This window comes from Physeter macrocephalus, chromosome 21 (assembly GCF_002837175.3).
Source record: "Physeter macrocephalus isolate SW-GA chromosome 21, ASM283717v5, whole genome shotgun sequence".
Taxonomy (NCBI): domain Eukaryota; kingdom Metazoa; phylum Chordata; class Mammalia; order Artiodactyla; family Physeteridae; genus Physeter; species Physeter macrocephalus.
This window is the reverse complement of record NC_041234.1, coordinates 113989526-114015773: the sequence shown is the minus strand read 5'-3', so window position 1 is coordinate 114015773 and position 26248 is coordinate 113989526.

The following is a 26248-nucleotide window of genomic DNA, read 5'->3' as shown; positions in this document are numbered from 1 at the left end:
GTTTAATGATGGCATGTAATTGGCACCAACAAATATTTGTTGAATGAATACCAAGTGGCGGTGTGTAGCTATCATAATTAAAACAATTGAGTATCTGGTTCAAGAAGTGACTGAAGGGGAGGGGGAACTGGAGGAAGACAGTCAAAAGGTACAAACTTCCAGTTATAAGATAAATAAGTACTAGGGCTGTAATGTACAATATGATCAGTATAATTAGCACTGCTGTACATTATATATGAAAGTTGTTCAGAGAGTAAATCCTAAGGGTCCTCATCACAAGGAAAATTTTTTTTCTGTTTCTTTAATTTTGTATGTATATAACATGATGGGTGTTCACTAAACTTATTGCAGTAGTCATTTTATGATATATGTAAGTCAAATCAGTATGCTGTACACCTTAAACTTATACAGTGTTGTATGTCAGTTATATCTTAATGAAACTGGACAAAAGAGAAGTGACTGAAGGATAAATATAACAAAATTGAAAGCTCAAATATTACAAAGCCCAGTTTCATATTAGCGCGCGCACACACACACACAAGTAAAGTTAAAAAATCTCACATTCGTAGTATTTACCCAAATAAATTCCATATGGGTTAAAGAGATAGAGTGTAAAATATGAGCCATAAAATCCCATTGATCCCAAGAAGGCCATACACTATCTCTTGTTAAGGAAAGAAAGCAAGTTGCAGAAAAATGTTCTTATAGAATGAGCTCATACTTGCACAAACAAAAATGAGGTGGATAAAAAAAGCCTTACATGTGTACATATGAGTTAGTAGATGGTTGTGTGAGCAAGGAAAACAGTGTGGACAGATGAGTACAGGGATTTTGGTAATGGCTGAGGCTGGGTATAGGAATTGATTACTAATATTTTTTCTTTATATAGTTGTGAATTGTTTCAAATATTAGAATAAGCAAGTAGTGTCTTTTAATTAAAATTTCGTGCATTTAAAAAAATTAAACTTAGCTTCTACCACATTAAACAAATTAAAATCTTCAAGTCTCAAGCTTCCCAGTCTGTAAAAAGGGATAATTTCTGGCCTTATGACTAATAATGACAATTAAGATGACAATTGTTAACATTTACCAAGTTCTCACTGACATTTCAGGCACTGTGCTAAGAGCTTTTATGTGGTTCTGCTCATTTAGTCTGCATAATAAAAGTCATGACAGATAATGTTATTACTTCTGCCTCAATGATCTGTTAAGAGGATTAAATAAGAGCCAACACACATGAAAATACTGCTATAAACCGAACACAATTTAGACATAATTTTAATATGCAGTAACACATCTAACAAAACAAATTTATTGATAGTAGTTTGTTTAGTCCTTGAGAACTAATATACTTGGCTCTTAGCTTATGAGCACTGTGAACAATCCAACCCATTAGCTAAGCTTAATCACCACTACAGTGTCACCATGTTGTTCAGTATGGTAGCCACTAGCCACATGTGTCTACCAGGACTTAAAACGTGGCCAGTCCAATCGGAGATATGATGTAAGTATAAAATACAAACCAGATTTTAAGCACTTTGTTTGAAAAAAGAAAGGAAAATATTTCATTGATATGCTTTTTATATTGATTACCCACTGAAATTATATTTTGGATGTATCCAGGTAAATAAAAATAGATTACTAAGGTTGTTTCAACCTGCTCCTTTTGTACTTTTAAAATGTGGCTGCTAGAAAATTTAAAATTATGTATGTGTCTGTACATGTTTCTATTAGATAGTGACACTTTATACAGAATTGTTCCTAGTGAGATTGGTTTTCATGTGGTTACTAGAACATTCCTTGATCAGTTGGCACCTAAATCCTCCCCAAGCATACTTACCTGAGGCCCTTCTCAGAACACAGTTGAAACAATATGGAGTAAAGGAAATGGTTGGGGTGGTGGGATGAGAAATGTGGTATAAACCCTAAAGCAAGGAGATTGAAAAAATGTTCAGTTTCAGAACTCACAGACAGCATTTACTGAATGTGATGATCCAGTATGTTTCTTGGCTATGTGTCTAAGACATAGGTAACATTAACAATAAAGAACATTCAGCAGCATTCATTGAAAAGCAATGAGAACTACTAGCAAGCCATTTCTTAAAGTTGGACAGAAAAATTAAAAATATACACTTAAATCTATAGTTTTCTTATATACCAGCAGTAATCAACTAGAATACACAAAGGGGAAAAACTCCACTCAGAATATATTTGTCATTAAGATTTCAGTGACAATATTGAAAACATCAAAACTTTGCAAAAAAATTAAAAAGATATTTTGAGTCAATGGATGAGCATTTTCAATACCAGACAGTAAATTCTGAATCAAGGTACTATATAAGGTATTGTTACCAGGGGCTGGGAATGGGGGAAATAGGGAATTGCTGTTCAAAAGGTATAGATTTTCAATTATGCAACACGAATAAGTTTTAGAGATCGGCCGTACAACACTGTGCCTATAATTAACAACATTGTGTACATAAACATTTAAGAGGGTAAATCTCATGTTAAGTGTGCTTATCACAAAGTTAAAAAAAATGTTGACTAAAGAATTCACAGGTATCATTGGAACAGAACTGGTGGTTACAATGGAATAAGGGAAATACTAGATTTGTGGGGAAAAGGCCAGAAAATATTCTTCTTTTCACATACTCAAATGCATTCCTCATAGGTTAATCAATTGAATGTTCAAACATAAAAGAGTATTTTCCAAGGGCAATGGCTTTGGAGTAATATTAAGTGAGATATCATTATGAACAACATGTTGAACCTCATAGCAGGACAAAATAAAATCATCGATATATTTGAATATGCTGAAGAGGCAAAGAGGAATGACAGTGGGAGGAGAGGAGAATGCGTAGCAGATGGAAGGGGGAAGCGGGTGGAGGAAGGAAGGCGGAAGGAAGGAAAGAAAAAAAGAAGGAGCAGGGAAGGGGAGACAGGAGGAGAGAAAAGCAGAGGGGAGAGGACAGGGGCCAGGAGACAGAAGAGAAGAGGGGAGGGAAGGAGAGGAGACCAGAGTGAAGAAGAAACCAGAGAAGGGAGAGGAGAGGAGAGGAGAGGGGAGGGGAGGGGAGCAGTGAAGAGGAAAGAGAAGGAGGGAAGGAAGATTCACAAAAGAGGAGGAAAGGAAGGGAGGAGCGTGAAAAGGTAGGAGAGGGGAGAAGGGAGGGGAAGGGAGGAGAGGACTTGAGAAGAGAGGGAGAGAGGAGGGAAGGGGAGGGAAGAGGAGAGGGAAAGAAGGGAGGGAAGAAAGAAGGAAGGAAGAGAGGGAGGGAAGGAGGAGAAGGGAGAACAGGGAAGAGAGGGGAGAGAAGAGAGGAGAGAATGGAAGGAAGGGAGAGAGAAAGGAGGAGGACGTTAGGAGAGGAGGGGAGGGGGCTGGAGGAGAAGCGGAGAAATAACCATAAGATGAGGCATTTGTCCCATGTTTGCTAAAGTATCAGACTTTGCATGAAGTGCTTTGACCAAGATGATCTCATCTGTTGCTCACTGTATACGCCTGTACACTGTGTGCTATCCTATAACGTACATGTGGATAAGTGGATTCTGTTATTACTTCTAACTTAATTTTCATTGCGAGGACAAAGTGAGCCAACAAATGTGAAAACAGTTCTGTAAATTGGGAACTGACATAAAAAAGTGAGGGATGATTATAGTGTTGTTTCGGGGTCTAACTAACCACTTTACATCCATGTTTTCTCACTAAGAGCCCACCTGCCAGGCTCTGAGCACCAGAGATCAGCCCCTTACAGGCTCCATTTCACCCCCAGGGCCTAGTGACAGTTCTTTTCACCAACAGGTCACTAGTACATTGGGGTCTCCCGCTGCTGCCCTGAGTACCTGGGGGGCCGGGGGCCACCACCATCCCCCCCAAGTGCCAATCCCGTGGGGGAAGGTCCCTATCATGTCAACCAAGGAGCTGCAAACCCAGGTGCACAGAAAGGGAGCAGTGCTGGGGGCTGGGGACCCCCCGGAGCAGGGCTGCTGCCTTACTTGCCAGGTTGGCCACGTCCAGACCCTCCTGTTTGTGAAGAGATGGCTTTTCTCCAGGTTCAGGTCTCCAAATGCCTCCCACGGAAAGGATAAAATTACCCCCCTGAAAACTCAAGAACATCAAGTGATACTCCCTTGAACTCAAAACATGGTCCAGCAAGGCGGGCCGACAGGAGAAGACTCAGCAAAGAGCGTGGACAGCACCCCTTCACAACAGGAAGAAAGGATGTAAAATCCCAGTGAGAAACTGGCTCAGATGTGTCCAGAACAAGAAAGAAGACATCCTCGAACTTGCATGAGGGCTTGAAAGGAGGGAACCAACACACGTGGCCCCGCTGCCTGGCGTGGGTCCAGGCAGCCCAGCGTCCACGGCTCTCAACTGGAATTCTGCTCTTGGAGGCAGGACATTCCAAATGATTTATGCGTCAAACGGTATTAAACCCTGCCTGCCACAATAAGGTGGTGAGAAGATTCATGAAACTGGCCACAAAAGCAAAGGAATGAGGGCACTGGCCGTGGCAAATTGTGCTCTACAGTGAAGATAGTACTGGGGAGACATGGGTGTTGACACAGACAATGGATCAGAATGGAGCTCAGAAGACACCAGGCATATGGAATCATATGGAATGTTTGTGGCTGAGGCAGGGGGAGGGGGAATGGACAAGTTAATCCCCATGTCTCACCAAAATTCTCAGAAAAAAATCCGGAAAGTTTTTTGAGACATCTGAAAAGATTCGGCACAGGATCAGGAGTTGCACTTTACGACATGAAGCATAAAAGCGTCGTGCACGGGGTTCTCCTCAGTGTTCAGAACAAGTCATAGAGCAGCCTGCAGACTAAGACGCGACGCCCAGCGTGACTCAGGCCTTGCCCATCCGCGCTCCCAGTGGGTGATCCCTGCTCCCAGCTGGAGACCGCGGAGCTGCCCAGCAGGGAAGGCCAGGCCGGAGCAGCAGATCACACTGGGTGTGAGGGATGGGTGGCCGTGGACGACCAGGGTGGGGGAGACCACCGTATGTCTGCTCCTGCATCTTTGCAGCATTGCACCCCTTAGGGCGAGTAAGTGATACTTACGTAAGTGAAATATCAAGGAAAATACGCAGCAAGATAAATGTGAATGCACATGTGTGTTCCTACCGAGCCCCTCAGTTTCTCCAGATCTCAAATTCTCCCACCTCTAAAAATCAGATAACACCCCCTCTTTGAATAACAACAACAAAGTACCTTCAAGAAGCCATAAAATAAAGCTTTACAGTGTTGCTGAGGGACTTAGCAAAGCTTTGAATCAATGGATATATCTCCATTTCTTTACAGCAAGATTATGCATTTAAGATGTTGATTTTTATTTCATTTGCGTTAGAAACGTTCTACCTCTGTGCTGCCCAAGATGGCAACCACTAGCCACAGGTGGCTGGCTTTGAACCATCTCCGGATGGAGGTACATTTCGTTTAGTTTAAAATAAATTCAAACTTAAACAGTCACCTGTGTCAGCTTTGGGGCATTCATTCACAAAATGAAATTAAAGAGTAATGAGAGATATTTCTCTTACTGGATATTAAAATGGAATTATAAGACTACCAAATTAAAACCATATGGTTTTGGATCAAGAATTGACAGAATTGAAAACAGTACTAAGATTAAATGCTGTGGGAAAATTAGATATTTGTGGAAAAATTAAACTGTTAAATCAGCACTTCCCAATTTACACTCAGTATATTTTCACGGGTTAGAACGTTGAATTTTAAAATGTAATACAAGATACAGCTATTGATCTGGAAGGACTTTCATGGCATATTTTGAGTGAGAACAAATTAGAAAAGTTTAAATGCATAGCATGACCCCTATTTCTAAAAGAAAACAATTCTTTTTTAAAAAAATTAATTAATTAATTAATTTACTTTTGGCTGCATTGGGTCTTCATTGCTGCGCGTGGGCTTTCTTTTTTTAGTTGCGGCGAGTGGGGGCTACTCTTCATTGCCGTGCGCGGGCCTCTCATTGCAGTGGCCTCTCTCGTCGCGGAGCACCGACTCTAGGCACGCGGGCTCTAGAGCGCAGGCTCAGTAGTTGTGGTGCACGGGCCTAGCTGCTCTGCAGCATGTGGGATCTTCCTGAACTTGGGCTCGAACCCGTGTCCCCTGCATTGGCAGGCGGATTCCTAACCACTACGCCACCAGAGAAGTCCAAGAAAACAATTCTTAAAGATTACAGCGGCATCTAGGCAGGTTGAGGTGGAAGAGCAGGTCAGCCCAGGCAAGGCAGATGTGGAGGTGGGAGAGTTGGGCACGGATGCTCATATGCACATATGCAAGTGACTGTGTCTGTTCATCTGATCCACTTTTCACAGTGAATGATATGTATGTAAGGTGCTTAGCGTTATGCCTGGCTATTAGAAAACACCCAAAATGTGAGCAATTAACATTATTAGATCACCTATTAAACAAAATGGATTAAAAGATTTTTTCTAATATGCTTAATTAATAAAGGAGTTAATTTATATGATAAACACTCTGGAAAAGTAATTTATGCTAAGGGGCATAGGGCATAGTAGAAGGATAGTGGTTGCCATTTTATATGCAGTGATCTTTTTCTTATAGGGTGATATTTGAGCAAAGATCTGAAGGAAGTGAGGGAACAAGCCATGCAGATATTTGGAGACAGAACAGAATGCTCTAGTCAGGGAAAACTCCAAACACACCAAAATACCATGCCTGATGTGTTTGAGTTAAGTTAGGTTTGGGTTAGGATTAGGGATACCAACCAGTCAGTACAGGGATGCGTGGTAGAAGATGAGTTCAGAGAAGTAGCCAGAAGGTTGATCATGGAGGGGCTCATGTAATAGAGTATGGATTTTGAATTTTATTCAGAAAAAAGTAAGAAGCTATTTCAAAGTTTTAAGCAGAGGTGCAGTCTGACATGTTTTAACCAAATAACCGAATATTTCTGGCCAATGTATTATGATCACATTGAGGCCTGGATCAAAAGGGCAGAAGCAGGGAGATCGGTTTGAAGGCTATTGCGATAATCCAGTTAAGAGATAATATTTGTACCATAATATTACTGGAATGTGGTGAGAATTGATTTGTTTCTAGATATCTTTTGAAGTGCTAATGGACTAGATTGGTTTTGTGAACAAAATTGGCTGTGTCAGAGTTAACTCCAATGTTTTTGCCTGATCATTTGGTAGAAAGGAATTACCATTAAGGGAGATAAGCTAGGGTGATGGCGTGTGTTCAGGGACATGTTATGGATTTGGCAAATTCAAGCTACCTGTTAGATATCCAAGTCGAATTTAATTGAATATTTAATTCTAGAGCTGAAGGGGGATGTTGGATCTGGCTTAGAGCCATGTATTTGGGATTTATGAGATAGTAGGTGAATTTAATTTCATGAGAAAAGATAAAATCACTTAGAAAGCGAATGTACACAGAGATCATAGATGGATGCAAATTTGGGGAAGAGCTTCTTTTTTTTTTTTTAACATCTTTATTGGAGTATAACTGTTTTACAATAGTGTGTTAGTTTCTCCTTTACAACAAAGTGAATCAGTTATACATATACATATGTTCCCATATCTCTTCCCTCTTGCGTCTCCCTCCCTCCCACCCTCCCTATCCCACCCCTCTCATGGTCACAAAGCACAGAGGTGATCTCCCTGTGCTATGCGGCAGCTTCCCACTAGCTATCTAATTTACATTTGGTAGTGTATATATGTCCCTGCCACTCTCTCACTTCGTCACAGCTTACCCTTCCCCCTCCCCATGTCCTCAAGTCCATGCTCTGGTAGGTCTGTGTCTTATGGGGAAGAGCTTCTTGACTTGGTGCTTAACTCCATCCCCCAGTCCTGCACCATCATATTGTTGGGAGAATAACATCATCCACCCCATTCCTACTGCAAGGAGGGAAAGCTACACCTAGCCCAGCACCAGTGCAATGCCAGCCAAAGGTGGTGGAATACCACCGATTGCTACTGGGACCTGCAACCTGACTGCAGTGGAGAACCAATAACATGTGTAGGCAAGGGGGCCAGCTCCTAAACTTCCTCTCCTCATCCTGCCGCCACCCTACTCTACAGGTTAGGCAATTGCAACAGTAAATTATATGGTTACCCTATTGCTGAAACACTTAAAACAAAAGTGCACATAAAATAAAAATAAAGGGATGGCAAATTATGAGACACATGTAAGCTAAAGGAAAGATATTATAGCAATTTTATGTCACATAAAGTAGAATTTGAAGTGAAAACATCATAAAAGACAAATGGGGTGTTATTTACTGATAACAAGAAAAATGGATCAAGAAGATACAAGGATCATGAGAAAAGCACTATAAAGCTGTAAATGACAGGACCACAGAGAAAAGACAATTCAGAAATTTTAGTTGGTATTATTAACACACTTCGATTGGAAATTGATAGACAAGGATACAGATACCAAAAAACCCCAATGAACTGGAAGACATAAATAACACAATAAGAGCACGGACTCTGACAGCAGACTGCCTGCGTTCACATTCTACCTTTATTCTTGACCAGCTGTGTGACTTCGGTAAAATTATTTAACATTTCTTTGCAGCAGTGTTTTTCCTTTGTAAAATGGACATGATAATACATACCTCACAAGGTTTTGGTGAGGAATGAATAAATTATTATATTTAAAGTGCTTAGTATCAGATGCAATGAATTATTATCAATAAATGTATATAAATTTATAGCTAACAGAATACACATTATTTTTTAATTGAGATATAATTGACATATGACATTGTATTAGCTTTAGGTGTACAAGAATATACATTATTTTTTAACACAAATGAAACATTCACAAAATTCGACTGTGACACAAAAGAAGTCTAAATAAATTCTAAAGAATCAGCATCAAACAGGATATGTTCCCCTGACCACAATGAAATGAAATCAGATATCAGTCAGAAGAGATGACAGAAAAAGGCCTTGTCTGGAAAAATATACTAATAAGTAACACTTGAATTTATAAGTATAGATAAGGGAAAGATACTTAAATGGGAATGATAATAAAAACGCTACATGTCAAAATGTATTGACCAAAGCTAAAGCAGAACTCAGAAAGGGAAATATATATATAATGATCTTCCATAGGTGAGGAATTGGATCTTACTTCAAGGGTTGGGCTCGATGTCACTATACAGCACAGTGCCACAGTGACACAGTGTTCCTGAGCAGCAGGAGTTGTTTTCCCATTGCTGGGATTCCCACACTGGCTTTCATAGCTACATGTTGCATAGTTTATCTGTGCGGTGTGTTCTAATTCTGTATAAGGAGGGCTGCTGCTCGCAATCTAAACGTGAATCGGCAAGGTGGGACTTTGGTTACATATCATCTGTCTCTTTTGTTATTAGATTAAAGAATAATATAAAATAAAACTTTCCATTATAAAGATGAACTTTACTGATACTGTTGCCCCACTCTTGCATGCCACCATCTGTTACAAAATCTTCAACCACAGGCTCCTGTCCCACTATTCTGTTGGTGCATTAAGTTTTAATTTGAGCTGAATCTGTAAAGGTAGCTGAGAGAGAATAAAAGATAAAAGAATGACATATGTGCCAGCAAGGATGGCTTTTACTGGAAATGTATTTCAAATTGGTTTCAAAGATAAAACAAAGCCAGACACTAATTAAAGTGGTAAGGACAGATTTTTAAGCAGTAATATACTATTGCAATAGGGAAGAAGGTCCAGCGTAAAGAGAATTCAACTTCGATTTGTACAGAGATGACAGGGTGTTTCAAACAGAGAAGAAGTGAAGAGAGAGAAGGGATGGCAGGGGCTTGTGGAGACTCAGGGAAGTGGGAATGTACAAAAAGCAGGAAGAAACGGTTGGTCCCTGCGCAACGTATCTGGGTTTGCTAACTGGTGCTTATCAAAGTTAGGCTCCTCTCCTCCCACAGAGGCTGGGAGACAGAGGCTGTATCTTAAGGTGCTGGCTAGAACAAAGGGTACATTCTTTTGGCAGCCTTGACTTTTTTCAGGCAGGTACTTTTAGGAGGGCTGGTATCATGCTAGGGATGTGGCCTTAGGCTGTTAGGTACTATGTTAATGTTTGTTCAAGTTTTTTAATGTGTGTGGGAGATGGACAAAATAATTTTCTCTGAGAGTCTCTGTATTGTCATCAAAGTGATCATAGGACAAAATGGATCAGGAAATGCTGTTCTAGGAGAGCAAGCACAGAGGCCTAATAGATAACCTGCCTCCAATATTTCCCCCCTCAAATCTCTTCTCCATACTGTCATTTTAGTAATCTTTCTATACCTATGACCACGTTATTCCTTTTCTTGAAACGTGCCATGTGTTTGTAATCTGTACACCTAGATCATGAGAATGAGAAACTGTCTTTTTCACGTTCAGATTACCAATGGCTAGCACATAGTAGTTGTTCACTGCATGTTTATTGCATAGAATTGCTATGGGATAAAAGTTCATTATTTGTTTATGCCAAAAGATTGACATCCGAAAAATAATGGCAGTGGAGAAAGGAGAGGAGACATGGGGTTATAAATCCATAGAGATCATAATGCCTTGGGGGATCCCTGTCTCCAAAATCATTTCCTTCTAAATAGTTTTACTTAATTTTCCTCTCATCTCAGAAATCTAATCTTCACAAAGTCTTACTGGTCACCTGAAAGAGGTAGTTTAAAAACTAAAGTTGCCCAAGGAAAATGACATCCTAATCGTTAAATTTGATTGAGGTTCAACAGTCTTGCACTCTCCTCTGCTTATTTTTGTTTATTCATTAAGTTAAAATGAATAGACAGGGATGATAGACAGACAGACACACGCACACGCACACACACACACACACACACACGCAGGCAGAGTGTCTTGAAAGTTTGTTCTATGGATAATTCTAAAGAGCAGTTCTTCTAGAAATTACTTATTTATGAATCATAGAATGTTTTTATTTTGGTTAAATATTTCCTTTATCTAATTTTGTTTTTCTTCAGCTCATGTTTACATTTGCTTGCATCCTCTAGCACAAGAGAAAAGCAGCATAGGTGACTACTCAGTAGCAGAGGGAACCAGTGGACTCCCTAATCCGCAAACTTCACTCAATGAAAGCAAATTCTCACAGACCCTAATGAATAGCAGTGGGAATTGCATTGCTGGAGTTCTAAAAATAAAAGTATCAAAACGCTTCTTTACAATGGAAGTAATGGCAAAGCAGCACACCTGAGACACCAAACCTGGAGCAAAGCTGTATTTCCCTGACATGTAAGGAATGGATCACTCTGACATCCAGGGCTTCATGACGGCTCCAGTGACCTGTGTGCAGTTTCTGTGTTTTAAACATATAAAAGAAAAAGACATTTTATCTGCCTTTCTCTCTAAATTTCTTTGTAGTTTAAAGGCAGGTGACCATATGGAGAAGACATTTAAAAAACTGCATATCTTTTAATCTCAGGGCTTATTAAAAATTGGAACAAATCTTGGAAATGTAAGAGTTGCTGGCACTGGACATGTGTCATGTATTAACATTCAAGTCACTAGGAAAAGATCAACTTCCCTCTGGCATGGATTTAGTGCAAACAACACATTTCTGGAGACTCAGCAACTTATTTAAATCCATAATAGACTGAAGAAGAGGAAAATAGCATTTCCTCAATGTTCTATTAGCTACCTTACCAGGAAATAACTTCTAAAAATAAGTTATTTCCTTTTGCAAACAACTTCTCAGAAGCACAGTAATCCCTACAGGAAGCTGTTAAAACAGGTGAGCTCAGGGAGGCCTGCTAGTAAAAGGTGGCTCTCTGGTATTTTAACCACATGCCAGTGTGGGAGGGAGCAGAGCTGCAGTGTATCCTAGGAATAACCACGGTCACGTAGCTAACATTCACTGAACATTGACCATGGTAAGGTTCCTGCTAAATGCTTTGTATGAATCCGTGGTGGGTGCTCAGCAAATATTTGTTAAATTGTATAAGTACAGTATTTAAACCACCTGAAAGAACACAAATATGATCATTGTAACAGTATATTAATAAAGATATTGCTATCAGCATTTTCCAGATCAGCCCACTGATGTTCAGAGAGATGAAGGCACTTGCCCAAGGTCAAGTAGCTTGGTAAGCCAATAATCTATTATAAATTTTGCACCTCCATTAGGTTGGGATTATTAGCTCCATTTTACACACGACGGAACTCGGGCTCAGAGAGATTAAGAAACATTCTTAGTCACTCAGATAATAAATGGAAGAGCTGAGAAATAAGCCAGATGTGTCTGAGGCTAAAGATCATGTTGAACACCTCTAGACCACAGAATGATTTAGTAAACTAGGCCATTGCCTACATGCCCACAATGTTTCCCTAAATTCGCTTTCAATAGTCTCCATTACCAGGGGCACCACTTCTACATTTACTGAAATTCCCACAATTTCTAGCTGCTTACAAGACACATGAGGATGCTTTATCTATAGAACACTCCAGGTTGAATGCTTGAGTGCTGTGATGATTAATTTTGTGTGCAACTTGACTGAGCTCAATTATGCCCAAAGAGCTGGTAAAACATTATTTCTGGGTGTATCTGTGAAGGTGTTTCCAGAAGAGATTAGCGTTTGAATAAGTAGACTGAGTAAAGAAGATCTGCCTCGCCAATGTGAGCCAGCACCATCCAATCTATTGAGGGCCTGAATAAAACAAAAAGGTAGAGGAAGGATGAATTTGCCCTCTCTTCTTGAGCTGGAACATCTATCTTCTTTTACCATCAGACACCAGAGCTCCTGGTTCTCAGGTCTTCAGACTCTGGGACTTACACCAGTGGTTCCCCCCATCTCCCCTCCGTTGTCAGGCCTTTGGCCTTGGACTGGGAGTTTTACCATTGTCTCCCCTGGTTCTCAGGCCTTTGGACTCAGACTGAATTATACCACTGGCTTCCTGGTTCTCCGGCTTGCAGATGGCAGACAGTGGGACTTCTCAGCCTCTGTAACAGTGTGAGCCAGTTTCTATAATGAATCTATATTGGTTCTGTTTCTTTGGAGAACCCTGACTAATATAGCTATTACCTGGGAAAACAGATCAGCCAAGCTCTGCCATCAGACTGGCCAGTTCTCATATTGGACCTGAAGGGATACATACAATGTGTGCATTTGGGGGTGCAGCATGGATCAAAAGGGATTGAAAATAGAGAAGGCAATCTAGAATGTTACCGTAAAAAGAACTGATGACAGACTAAATGGGTGCAGTTGGAAGGGAAAGAGTTCACAGGAGAAACATGATGAAAAGTGTGTGAAAAGCATAATTTATAATTTAAGTGTGTATAATTCTGAGTTATCAGACTTCTCCACATGCTAAATTTGGTATGCATAATGCTGAGACAAAAAAAAATCAAGGGTTTTTCCTTTTTTAAAGAAGTAAGTTGCTTGTACTACCTTTGAGGCTAAATAAATAAAATCAAGTATGACCTTATAAAGTTATTTACACCATTTATCTTAAAGATGGCCTTCTTTGGGAGAAAAAAAGACTGAATCCATAATATTTTAATCTATTGCTGTTGGTGTGCATAAGTCACACATTTCTATATTGAGTGTTTGCATATTGATTGTAGCTTGACCTTAACAATTTATCATGTAGTCTCATACCATCACCCTCTGTGATAGATGGTACAGCTTAGGGTCTAGCAGCAGTTTCATTATAGACCCCACATTTCAGGGCTTCATAAATAAGTAGTCAAAATCTCCTGCAGGCTGTGAGATGTTTTAGTTTGCATATCCGTATTATCATTTTAGTTCCATTTTGTGACTTCCATCCATCATCTATAAGATCATTTTTTATTTTCAGAGGCAGTTCCTATAGGAAACCATTTTAATGACCATCAAGTGAGGAGAAATCTTGCAAAGAGAAGGGAAAGGTATTAAATCCCATTCCTCCCCACCTATTTAAATAAATAAATTGAATGAATTAATAAATGAATAATGCAAATTCTGCTCTGTAATATACACAAGTGAGGTTTACAAATGCATATAGAATTAATCAAATATAATAACTGACTGTTTACTAATGGCCGAGCACTGTAAGTATATTTGAGTGAATAAATGACAAGTAGGTTAAATATTGTAGAAGATATAATTTAAGACTATGCCTATGTCCTCAATCAACTTACGATCTAAGAGGGAAGATAAGATATAGAAAAAAAATAATTCTGGAAAAAATAATTCTGGAATGGGATTTAATACCTTCCTCTTCTCTTTGCATGCCAAATGTCAAATGAGTAGTACCACAAGAATTCATGAGAAAGAAAATATATTTGTTAGTGCCTATACAGATATCCAGCTACCCAAATGGTTAGCCCAGAGAAGGTTAAGTGGCCTCAGGCAGTCTTCAAATTGCTCTCTGCCTTGATAGATACAGACCCTGGGTCTAGCTGAAGTGTGTGATGCTTCTGGCCCTGCCTTGCTGGCTGTTTTAACATGGCTTTCACACTGAACTCTCACAACTCAATCATATTCATTACATATCTGCTCATATTTACCCTTTTCTCCTGTTCTGCTTGGATTAAAGTCTCTTTTGCTGAATTACCACGTTTAACCTTTAGCAAGTTTAGTTCCTTTTCACATTTCAGGGTTTTTATCTACACAATGTGTAATAATGTTACTTACCCTACCTTTTGATAGAGTTGTTATGAGAATTAGGTGAGATGATGTACGTACACATTTTTCTATGTACTGTAAAACAAAAATATACACAAATGAAAGGTGACATAATAGAGGTAGTAATAATAGTGGACAGTAACAGTATGTTGAACTTATAATTAATATTACAATACTTTGTTGATAGGTATAGGGGTTAGTGTCCCTTCAAAATTCATGTTTCCCCAGAACCTCAGAATATAACCCTAAATCCAATGACTGGTGGCTTTGTAAGAGAGGGAGATTTGGACCTAGAGACACAGGGAAGAAAAACCATATAAAAATGGAAGCAGAGACTAGAGTAATGTAGCTCTAAGCCAATGAGTGCCAAGGATTGCTGGGTGCCACTGAAAGCTAGAAAAAGGCAAGGGAGAATTCTCCCCTAGAGCCTTCAGAGGGAACATGGCCCTGCCTGCATCTTAATTTCACACTTCTAGCCTCCAGCATAGTGAGACACTAAATTGTTGTTGTTGTAAGCCACCCAGTTGTGATAATTTGGTGCAACCATCTTAGGAAACTGATACAATAGGTTTACTTATTTTCAACAAGTATACATTGTTCAGTGGATAAAGAATGTCTTGGGATACTTAATGGATCTTGTTGAATTATCTGAAGGCCAGGCCAGGCCTGGGCTCTGGCTTAAAATATGCAGCCTGTGCTGTAAGTATTACCAGTCATCCCCAATCCCTTCCCACTTATTAGAGTTTGTTGCTGAGCTATATATACTTGGTACAAAGTACTGTGTGTCTGCACTGAGTCCAGTGTTTGGTAGAATGGGGGACAGCTATGGTGTCATGAAAAAAACCTCATTGTATTCTCAAAGACAGAGAACATGCTGCCTATTAAAAATATGAACTGAGGTATGTCACATATTATTTTGGCCTTGTTTTCATCATCTGTAAAATAAGAGTAACTTTTGATTCACAAGATTGCTATGGAAATCAAAGGGTAAAGCATATGTGAAAGCACAAAGCACAGTTCCTGACCTTGTTCACAGTTTGTAAGTCTTCCCCTTACTCTCAATATGCCTCTCATTTACTCTTCTGTCTTCCTTTACCCACCCAGACTTTTTCACAGTGGGAATAATGAACACACAATTTTCAAAATATACAGTATTAATTGAGTCAGTGACAATTATGGGGAACTAAGTTTTGCTAAAAAGCAATAAAACAAACATCTGAAGGGCTATCATTGTGAAATATGATTTTAAATTTCAAATATATGCCAGTGAGAAGTAAGTACAACTGCTCCCCACCCCCTGCCACCATATTTTAGGAAATATCCCTGCAGAATGGATTCTAATAACATTAATTTGCAGCACCTAACATATTTACTAGGTATCTGAAAAATACTATATATGGCTTAAGGCAAAAACAGATTGCTTTCAGAATGAGAAAATGCACAGTGCATCTCTATTGAGTAGATAATTATAAGTAATTAAGGAACATAATAAAGCAATAGTAAGTAGTCGGCACTGATCTTTTAAAAGCAACGCAGAGGATTTGTTAGAAATATTTGTTGTACTTTTTGTTATAGAAGTTTAAATCTTATTTTTGGAAATGTGTCCACCTTAGATTATTCTCTTTCCTGTCTCATATTATGATTCTCCACAACCATTCCCCACTTGATATATATAAGAGATAAATGATTGAAACAGGAGACTTTTGGGAAGGTCTGAACTTATCCCAATAGGGCTAAAAATAAGGTAGAATCCCTCTGCTTTCTTTCCTTCTGTATCTATATCTGTATGTCACAGTTAACTTTTGGAAATTTCAGACATTGTGCAGACTCACTTTCTTGAATTCTTAGCAATGATAATAGACCCTCTATCATTGTGGGGGAAAGGAGTGTATAAGGTAAAATGAATTTAGGAGTGTCCTTTTTTTTTTTCTTTTTTATGTTTGTTTTTCCTGATGTACAGCACAAATTGAGGAAAGGCACACTGATTGTCTCCTAAAGATATTCATTAGGTAACCTGATAATGCTTCTACAGAAAATCACACAAAAATAAAGAAAACATCCTTTTAAAGGTACAGTTGAGCTTGGAAAAAAGTAAGGGACATCTACAGGCCAAAGAGAAAAAGAGATGATGGCTAATATCCTTAAACAAGAAGCTTGGGTTTTAATGGTCTCACATTGTCGTCAAACCCAGGTTCACGTGCCCAGTGCACAGTGACGCCAAAGAAACTGAAACATCAGAGTTTGCAACAGAGAAAGGTTTATTGCAAGGGCCAAGCAAGAAGTACAGGCAGCTTACGCTTAAAAGACCCAAACTTCCCAGTGGTTTTCATGGAAGAGTTGTTTTTTTTTTTTTTTTTTTTCAGGGAAGAGTTTTTAAAAGCAAGTTTGGGATGAGGGCTGCAGGGTGTGTGACCTTCCTCTGATTGATTGGTGGTGAGTTAACAGGGTGGCTTTCCTGGGATCTCAATTATCAACCTTATGGTTCCAGCCAGTGTGGAATCTAGTGCTTGTGCTCAGCCTGAAGTTACCATCCTCCACCTGGATGGGGGCCTTATTTCCTGCAGAACAACTCAAAGATGTATGTCACATTGTTATTTATATCCCTTCAGGAGGAACTAGGACTCTGCTTTATAGCTGTACCATTACTTCTTGACTCCTTTTCCTTTGTTTCTGCTTTCCCTCACTTCCCTAATTAGTAACTGTTTGAATCTGCCTTTTGGAAGTCAGGGGAGGTCTACAACAAGAAATATGGGGGTCATGGAAAGGTTTTTGTACCCAGGAGGGTACTGTAGGGCCCTGTTTGGTTTCAGCATGAGCCCACATGAGTCTTTGAGCTGGAATTTTGCCCTCTGTATAAATGAAATAGATGAAGAGCAAAAATCTACTGGCAAAACACAGGGACATGAAAAATAAATTTGTCAGTCTCTACTGAGCTTTGTTGAGGGGAGGGAACTTCCCTCAGCTCTACCCTCAGTGGCTTTTCAGGTTAAATTGACACTATCTGCAAAGCATAGAAGCTCTCAAGATGAGAAAGTATTATAAAAAACTGTAACCAGCTGGTATGTGCAGAAGCAAACACAAGATCTCTTTGGAGGGACATGCTACCAACTTGTGAACATCACAATTGTCAAGTATAAAGCTGAGGATGAATTTCAATCCAAATTTCCAAAACCACGAAGAAACAGTCTAACATGAGAGTCAACTGACATGAGAAATAGCAAGCAAGATTGTATTTCCAAGAACTTCAAACAATACAATACAAACATAAAAGACCATAAAATGGGTATGCTTTAAAAAAATATATCAATCTAAACTATGGGAAAAGGATGAGATATTAAAAACAGATCAGTCATACTGAAGAAAGATCAACAGAACTTCTGGAAATGAAAAATATAGTCATTACAATTAAACCTCAATGGCTTCTCTAGGAAAATATCATAGGGAAACTCTTGGACACATGTACCAGCATTAGTGTTATCAACACTTCTCCCAAAGAAACAAGGAATAAATTCCAATCTCACATGAAACCCTCAGTTATAGAAAAAAAATTCTCAACTCATTTAATCAAACCAGCAAAACTTTAAAACCAAAAGTGAGTAAGGACAGTATAATAAGGAAAATTACAGGACAGCATTCTCATGAACATAGATGCAGTGATCATTAACAGAATGGTAGCAAAACGAATCCAGCAGTATTTTAAAAATGACAAAACTCAGTTTACCTCAGCAATGTAAGGATGGTCTTATACTCAAAAATCAATTAACTTACCATGTTTACTTATTAAAGGGGAACGTAAGATGACCATCTCCATACTACAGACAAAAAGTTTGATAAAATTCAATATCTACTCTTTATTTAAAAAAAAGAAACCATCAGCAAAGCAAGAATAGAAGACATCTTTATTAGCCTGATAAAGGGTACCTGTAAAACATTCACAGAAAGCATCATACTTAATGGTGAAGTCATGAAAACTTTCCATTTGAAATCTGGAATGGCAAAATGTTTCCCACTGCCACTGCTTCTGTTAAACACTGTGCCTAATATCTGAGTACAGTAAGGCAATAAAAATAAAATCTAAGGATTAGAAAAATGCTACTCATTATTTGCAATATGATAATCATTTATGTACAAAATCCAAAATATATACATATAAATTATTAGAATTAATAAGATGATTTAGCAAAGTGTTGGGATGCATGATCAACACACATAAAATGTATTTCTATCCTCCAGCTATGCAGAGTTAGAAATTAAAAACGGTACCAGTTATAAAAGCATCAACAATTATAAATTACCCAGGAATAAATCTCACCCCAAAATATACAAGACCTTTGAGGAGAAAGTTGTATTAATTTTACTGAAAGCCTTAAAGAAATCTAAATAAATGGAGAGAAACACCGCATTATGGATTAGAAGCCTGTGTATTATAAAGATATAAGTCGTTCCCAAGTTGATTATAAAGACAATAAAATTAAAGTCAAAATCCACACCTTTTCTTTTTGGGGAACTTAAGAAGCTGATTCCTAAACATTTATTTTGAAGATCAAGAGCCCTAAAATAGTCCAAGATGTGGGAAGGTGTTGCCTTATTAGATTTCAAGAACTTTTATGAAGCTATGGCAATTAAAACACTGGGACATTTTCAGAGAAAGAGACAAATAGACAAGCAGTACAGAAAAGAGAGACCAGAGATGGAGTCACATGTATTTGGAAACTTGAATTATGACAAAGGTAGCACTGCAGATAACCTGGGAAAGGAGAAAAATTCAATAAATGCTGATGGATGGGACAAGTGCTTATTCATATAAAAAAAAATTGGAGCCCTACTTCAAGCGAGAAACAAAAATCAATTCCAGATAAATTTATATTTAATGTGTCTAGGAAAACTATTAGAAGGAAAGGTAATAATATTATGTCCTTGGGGTAGAAAACTATCTTAATATATAGAAAGAACAAGCTACAAAGGAAATGTTTTAAATTCAGTCATATTAAGGTTAAGAACGGTGTTTTTTAAAGACCCATAAGTAGGGCTTCCCTGGTGGTGCAGTGGTTGAGAATCCGCCTGCCGATGCAGGGGACACGGGTTCATGCCCCGGTCCGGGAAGATCCCACATGCCACGGAGTGGCTGGGCCCGGGAGCCATGGCCACGGACCCTGTGCGTCCGGAGCCTGTGCTCCGCAACGGGAGAGGCCACAACAGTGAGAGGCCCGCGTACCACAAAAATAATAATGATAATAAATAAAGACCCCTAACTAAAATTAAGACAAAGCATAAACTAGGAGGAAAAATTGCAACATGTGTAAGTGACAGCGGATTAGTGTCTACAACATATGAAGAATATATTTTAAAAATACACAAGCAATCCAATAGAAAATCGGGCAAAATAATTCACAGTCAGTGCCTGGATTAAGATAGAAGAGTAGGAAGATCCTGAGCTCACTTCCTCCCATAGATGTGCCAAAACTACAACTAAATATAAAACTGTCTCTGAGAATGACATGAACACTAGCAGAACAGATTTTCTACAACTATGGATATAAGCAAATGCCACATCAATACAGGTAGGAGGGGCAGAAATGTGGTCTAGTCAAAACACACACCCTTGGTGCAGTGACCCACAAGGGGAAGGGATATCACAACTGTGGTGGTTCACCCTGAGGAGTGAGAGGTTTGAGCTCCATGTTGGGCTCCCAAGCCAAGGGAACATGCACTGGGAAGATGAGACCCACAATGTCTGGCTTTGAAAATCAGTAGGGCTTTTATCTGAGAGAACTGGAGGATATGGGAAACTGAGATTTTGCTTTTGAAGGGCTCATGCACAAACTCAATTGCTCTGAGTCCCAGTGCAGAGGCAACAGCTTGAAAAGTGCCTGGGTCACACAAAAAGGAGGTTCATTGACTAATTTTAGGGTGTGTGCTGAAGGGGCAGGGATCTGGTGGAACTTTCTCTGGGTATGGAAGTGTTGGTGGGTGTCATTTTTTTTTTTAACTTTCCTTCCACCTAGCTGGTCTGGTGCTGAGAGGCACCATTTCTCCATCAACTTAGATAACACCATGTGCCCTGACCCAAGGTTCCCCCAAGGACCAGCCTCACCCAACATGCCCACACTGGTTGGCCCCTTCAAAGGGGCTCCTGCTCCAGAAGACAGCTCTGTACACCAGTGTGTTTGCAACAGTCATGGCTGGGCTTCACAGCCAGTTGCATTGGGGGCCAGCCCTGCACATCAGCATGCCCATAGCTCTTGTGGCAGGACCTCTCAGCCAGCTGGCCTGGGGGCTAACCCTTCCCACCAGCATGCCTGCAGCAGTTGCAGCCCAGTCACAACCAGAGGTTGCATGCAGCCCCCACAGGGGATACCCCTGGAGCACTTGGTTCTGGTGACCAGGAGGGACTGCACCACTGGGTCCTACAGGAGAGCTTCTACACAAGGCTCTTCTTTCAGGACTGGGAGATGTAGCTGATACATGTAATATATAGAAACAAACAGAGAGTTAGGCAAAATGAAGAAACAAAGGAATACCTTCCAAATGAAAGAACAAGACAAAAACCTCAGAAAAAGAGCTAAATGAAATGGAGATAGGCAATTTACCAGGTAAAGAGTTCAAAGTAATAATCAAAGATGCTTGCCAAACTCAGGAGAAGGATGGATGAATGCAGTGAGAACTTTAAGAGATAGAAAATATAAAAAGAACCAATCAGGACTGAAGAATACAATAACTGAAATGAAAAATACACTAGAGGGAACAGCAGATTAGAGAATGCAGAAGAAAGGATCAGCGATTTGGGAGACAGAGTAGTAGAAATCACACATTGAAGCAAAAAGAAAAAAAGAATTTTAAAAAATGAGGATAATTTGAGGGACCTCTGGGACAACATCAAGCATAATAACATGTACATTATAGGGGTCCAAGAAGAAGAAGATAGAGAAAGGGACAGACAACATATTAAAAAAAATAATGGCTGAAACTTTTCCTAGCCTGGTGAAGGAAAAAGACATCCAAGTCTAGGAATCAGAGTCCCAAACAAGATGAACCCAAAGAGACCCACACCAATACACATTATAATTGAATAGTTAAAGGTTAAAGATAAAGAGAGATTCTTAAAAGCAGCAAGAGAAAAACAACTAGTTACTACAAGGGAACCCCCATAAGACTATCAGCTGGCTTTTCAGCAGAAACTTCCACCCAGAATACTCTAACCAGCCAAGTTATCATTCAGAATTAAAGGAGATATAGTTTCCCAGACAAGGAAAAGCTAAAGGAGTTCATCACCACTAAATCAGCCTTATGAAAAATATTAAAGGGATTCCTTAAAATGGGAAAGGCCATAACTAGAAATAAGAAAATTATGAAAGAAAAATCTCACAGGTAAAGGCAAGCATACAGTAAAGGTAGTGGATCAACCACCTATAAAGCTGATAAGAAGATTAGAAGACAAAAATAGTAAAATCATCTATATCTAAAATAATTAGTTAAGTGAGACACAAAATAAAGAGATGTAAAATATGACATCAAAAGCAGAAAACATTGAGGGGTGGGGAGTAAAAATGTAGTGCTTTTAGAATGTGCTTGAACTTAAGTGACCAGTAACTTAAAATAGATTGCTATATACGTAGGCTGTTATATATGAACCTCATGGTAGCAACAAACCAAAAACCTATGACATACACAAAAGATACAGAGAAAGGAATACAAACATAATACTAAAGAAAGTTATCAAATCACAAGGGAAGAGAACAACAGAAGAAGAAAGGAACAGACAAGAACAAAAACAACCAGAAAACAATTAAGAAAATGGCAATAAGTACATACCTATCAATAGCTACTTTAAATGTAAATGGACTAACTGCAACAATCAAAAGACAGAGGGTGCCTGAATGGATACAAAAGCAAGACCCATCTATATGCTGCCTACAAGAGACTCACTTCAGTTCTGTTAAAAAAAAAAAAGTGGAGGGATATAAAATGTTATTCCATGCAACTGGAAAGAAAAAGCTGGTGTAACAATACTTATTTCAGACAAAATAGACTTTAAAACAGAGACTGTAACAAGAGAAAAGGGGCATTACATAATGTTAAAGGGATGATAAAATAATGAATGAGGAATAAAATTAACCAAGAAAGTGAAAGACCTGTATTCTGAAAATTTTAAGACACTGATGAAAGAAATTGAAGATGACACAAATTAATGGAAAACTATACTGCGCTCATGGATTGGAAGAATTAATACTGTTAAAATGTCCATACTACCCAAAGAAATCTACAGATTCAGTGCAATCACTGTCAAAATACCAATGACATTTTTTACAGAAGTGGAACAAATAATCCTAAAGTTTGTATGGAACCACAAAGAGCTCAAATAGCCAAAGCAATCTTAAGAAAGAAGAGCAAAGCTGGAGGTATCATACTCCCTGATTTCAAAGTGTACCCGGACTTCAAACTGTACTAAAAAGCTATAGTAATCAAAACTGTATGGTAGTGGACCAAAAACAGACACATAGATCAATGGACCAGAATAGAGAGCCCAGAAATAAACCCACACTCATACTGTGAATCTATGACAAAGGAGGCAAGAGTATACAATGGGGGAAATGATAGCCTCTTCAATAGATGGTGTTGGGAAAACTGGACTGCTACATATATAAAAGAATGAAACTGGACCACTTTCTTACACCATATACAAAAATAAACTCAAAATGGATTGAAAACTTAAATGTAGGACCTGAAACCATAAAACTCTGAGAAGAAAACGTAGTCAGTAGCTTCTTTGACATCAGTCTTAGCAATATTTTTTTGGGTATGTCTCCTCAGGCAAGGGCAAGAAAAGCAAAAATAAATGGGACTACATCAAACTAAAAAGTTTTAGTAATACAACATTGTAAATCAACTATACCCCAATAAAAAAAAAAACTAAAAAGCTTTTGCACAGCAAAGGAAACCACCAACGAAACAAAAAGGCAACCTACTGAATGGGAGAAGATAATTTGCAAATGATATATTCAATGAGGGGTTAATATCCAAAATATTTAAGGAACACACACAACTCAATATCAAAAAAAGAACAATCTTAAAAAAAATGGGCAGAGGACCCAAATAGACATTTTTCCAAGGAAGACATACAGATGGCCAATAATCGCATGAAAAGATGCTCAACATCACTAATCATCAGAGAAATGCAAATCAAAACTACAATGAGATATTACCTCACACCTGTCAGAATGACTCATCAAAAAGATAAGAAACAACAAGTGTTGGTGAGGATGTGGAGAAAAGGGAATCCTTGTGCACTGTTGGTGGGAATGTAAATTGGTGCAGCCACTGTGGAAAATAGTATGGAGAGTCCTCAAAAAATTAAAAATAGAACTAACATTTGATCCAGCTATTCCACTCATGGGTATTTATTTGAAGAAAATGAAAACACTAGTTCAAAAAGGTATATGCACCCCTATGTTCATTGCAGCATTATTTACAATAACCCAGATATGGGGGCAACCTAAGTGTCCATCAATAGATGAATGGATAAAGAAGATGTGGCATATATATACATAAATACACACACACACACACACACACACACACACACATACACACACAATGGACTATTACTCAGCCATTAAAAAGAATGAAATCTTGCCATTTGTAACAACATGGATGGACCTAAAGGGTATTATCCTTAGTGGAATAAGACAAAAGTCAGTGAAAGACAAATACCATGTGATTTCAAATTTTAATGTGGAATCTAAAAAACAAGTGAACAAACAGAACAGAAACAGGCTCATAAATACAGAAAATAAACGGGTGGTTGCCAGAGGGGAGTAGGGTTGGGTCGTTGGGCAAAATAGACGAAGAGGATTAAGAAGTACAAACTTCCAGTTGTAAAATAAATAAGTCATGGGATGTAATGTACAGCATAGGAAATATAGTCAATAGTGTTATAATAACTTTGTATGGTGACAGATGGTTAGTAGACTTATCGCGGTGATCAGTTCATAATGTATATAAATGTTGCATCACTATGTTGTAGGCCTGAAACTAATAATATTGTATGTCAAGTATACTAGTATTAAAAAAAGAAAAGAAAAAAGTAATTCACAGGTGCTTTACAGAAGAAACACAAATGGCAAATAAAATCTGAAACCCCAAACTTGTCATTGCTGTACACGGGACAGCAAATTGGTTGAAAAATAATTTGCCATTATCTCAAAAAATTGAAGGTGCTCATCCCCTTTGACCCAGCAAGACCTCTGACATTATTATCCCAGTCTCTTGTGCTGGTGAACAAGCAGTTGTATATAAGAATTTTCATAATTTCATTGTTTCTAATTGCAAAAACCTGGAAACAGTCCAGTTATCTGTCAATAGAAGAATGAATAAATATATTCTGGTATAGTCACAAAATAAAATGTTAAATGGTAATGAAAACAATAAATTATAGCCACAAAACCACATGGTTGCATATCAGGAAGATAACTATGAGTTAAGAAAAGACAGAAAAAAAAGAACACATTCAGTGTGTGTCTCTATAAAACATTCAAAAACAGACAAATAATATAATGTTTAGGGATACAAATACATATAATAAAACTTTATGAAGAAAAGTAAGGGGCTGATAAGTGCATCTACTACCTAGTTAGGAAAAGTAACCCAAAAGGAAAAAAAAAAGAATATATAGCACTCAAAGATGAGCATTAGCATCATCACTAGGGGATGCCAGAATGGGATGATTTTTCTCTTGGACTCCTCAGAGAGTACAGGGAATTGGTGGCCTGCGTATTTGAGAAAAGCCAGGATTGGATGTGCAGACAAGTGACTGGTAGGGGGAAGGGGAATTTTGCGCAGGAGGGGGCTCTGCAAGCTGATGCTAAGAAAGTCCAAAGACCCAAGAAAGCAGCATTTTACTTATGAGCTCACTTTTTGGCATAAAATCTGTCCCTCAAACAAAAGTCAGTGAAGCGTATTTAAATGTTAGCAAAGGCTATATATTTTTTTAACATCTTTATTGGAGTATAACTGTTTTACAATAGTGTGTTAGTTTCTCCTTTACAACAAAGTGAATCAGTTATACATATGTTCCCATATCTCTTCCCTCTTGCGTCACCCTCCCTCCCACCCTCCCTATCCCACCCCTCTCATGGTCACAAAGCACAGAGGTGATCCCCCTGTGCTATGCGGCAGCTTCCCACTAGCTATCTAATTTACATTTGGTAGTGCATATATGTCCCTGCCACTCTCTCACTTCGTCACAGCTTACCCTTCCCCCTCCCCATGTCCTCAAGTCCATGCTCTAGTAGGTCTGTGTTTTATTCCCGTCCTACCACTAATCTCTTCATAACATTTTTTTTCTTAGATTCCATATATATGTGTTAGCATACAGTATTTGTTTTTCTCCTTCTGACTTACTTCACTCTGTATGACAGACTCCAGGTCTATCCACCTCATTACAAATAACTCAGTTTCATTTCTTTTTATGGCTGAGTAATATTCCATTGTATATATGTGCCACATCTTCTTTATCCATTCATCTGTTGATGGACACTTAGGTTGCTTCCATGTCCTGCCTATTGTAAATAGAGCTGCAATGAACAGTTTGGTACATGACTCTTTTTGAATTATGGTTTTCTCAGGGTATATGCCCA